Genomic DNA, 2,350 nt, shown 5'->3' with positions numbered 1-2,350 from the left:
GATCGTTCTATCCGCTGTCTGCCGTCGCCAAACCTTGTGTAATCTGATTGCATGTATGCGCGACGCGAATGGTGTAAAACTGTCTGAAAGACACGTGGGCACCAGCGATTACTCTCGACCATTCGATGGCTCATGTATAAAAGCTGACGCGCTTGGCCCGCTGATTGCGCTGATCAGATTTCGACGATCGCCGACTGTCTTCGCCGCTATCGTCGTGCTTTAGGTGAAGCCTGTTTTTGTGTGCACAGGTTCGGTCAATGAAAGTTAGCTTCGTCATTCACAGTATTGCTACTGTGTCCTTTGCCGCACCTACGAAGTCCCTACTACGTGACAGTGCCGACGCTGTTGGTGTACACGCGCGAGTAACAGAGGCACCCGGTTAAATCGGACGTTTATTTCCAATGCATTAATTCACACTCTCTTTCTTCCTTCCGTGACGAAATAAGATCGTTGGGTAAGATCGTGTGCACAGTATACCAAAATTACTTTCCTTACAGGCACGTTAAAAAACCTTCACGCGCTCGCAAGCCATGGATCTCCTCTAAGCTAATCAAAATGATAAAAGAAAAGAATAGGCTCTACCATGCGTTTTTGAAACGCCGTGACCAAGATGAGTTGAACCAGGTTAGAGTATATAGAAATAACCTGACTAAACTGCAAAATCAAGCTAAATGAGACTATTACTACTCTATGTTCGATCGTATCATCGTATCATTGATGCAAAACAGACTTGCAATAAGTTGAATTCTGCTCTATCATCAAGGCGACCCGTCAGTGCTATTAAAGAGTCCAAGGTCGGAAATGAGCTTCTTAAAAATGAAGCGCTCGCCAACAAATTTTATGATTACTTTGTCTCTATTGTTGAAAGCACTTATGATCAAGATGCCTTGATGTATTTGCCCAGTCCCCTTACACATTCTTTGTATCTTGATGAGATTGATGACATTGAAGTGTTAAATGTGTTCAAAAACATGAGGCGAACTAAAAGTGAGGATGTGCACGGATTAAAAACAGAACCAATTCTTTTTGTTATTGACCTGCTCACCCCTTGCCTCACTGACATTTACATCTCCTTAACCTGTGGCATTTTTCCTCAACAGATAAAAATTGCAAGGGTAGCTGTGGTGTACAAAGGCGGAGAAAGGGAAAATTTAAGTAACTATAAAACAATCTCAATTCTTCCTCCGTTTTCATAAGGTTTATAAAAAAATTATTCTCCTTAGGATGACTGCTTTTTTTAACAAATATTCTGTTTTAACACCATGCCAATATGGCTTCACGTCAGGCTGCTCGACTGAAACTGCTCTTCTTAAACAAAAAGAACTAATTTTGAAAAATATAGAGTCAAGGAAACTAACATTGGGAGTATTCCTTGATTTCTCAAAAGCTTTTGACAGAATTAACCATGGAACGCTATTAGAAAAATTGAGCTGTTATGGTACACGCGGAATAGTTTGATTTAATTAGAAGTTACATAACAAACAGAAAGCAATGCGTATCAATAGATAGAAAATTATCTTCGTTTAAACTTATTAAGCAAGGTGTGGCTCAATATAGCATATTGGGACCAACTTCTATTTATCATTTATATAAATGACATTGTGAATATTCCTAATTCGATTAACTATATTATTTACGCTGATGACACTAGTTTATTCTTCTCAGGAACTAAGGAGGGTGAACTCATGAATCTTGCAAATTAAATACTTGACAAAATATATAACTGGTCTGTAAAAAGACAAGAACGTTCCTCTTTAGAGCGAAGTCCACGCCCTGTAATCTCACCCAGTGCCTCACACTCAATGACACAAAAATAGAACTTTCCGCTACAGCAAAAAGTTTGGGTGTTATCTTTCATGAATCGATGCTATGGGACCACCACACCGATTACTTACGAAATAAACTTAGTAAAGCGCTAGGTATCTTGCGCAGATGCCAGAGGCTACTACTAATATCACAGAAACGTATGGTTTATAACGCGATATTTGCTTCTCACCTGCGCTATTGTAACCTCGTCTGGTCAAATAATACTAAGATAGCATTAGCTAATTGCGTATAAAGGGCCGTAAGGTTTTTAAGCATTATATCTCCTCCATCTTTGATTAAATCGACTGTTATTCTATCTTATTCTGCCGTTTTCTTTCCCCGGTTCGTGTCTTGCAAGGCCCTTCTAACTTCATCGCCAGATATAGAAAGGTCCTCTGTATCCTGTTCATTACTACTTGGAATGAAGGTAGCGTGGCTGCCCTGGGTACTCCACAGGCCAGCATTGAATTCTTCTGCTGCTTTTACTATACAAGTGAAATTGCTGACGGCATTACCCTGCTCATCTTTAACTGCATACATCTTA

This window comes from Dermacentor andersoni, chromosome 4 (genome assembly GCF_023375885.2).
Source record: "Dermacentor andersoni chromosome 4, qqDerAnde1_hic_scaffold, whole genome shotgun sequence".
Lineage (NCBI taxonomy): Eukaryota > Metazoa > Arthropoda > Arachnida > Ixodida > Ixodidae > Dermacentor > Dermacentor andersoni.
The sequence above is the reverse complement of the archived record's forward strand: the minus strand, read 5'-3'. Positions refer to the sequence as shown.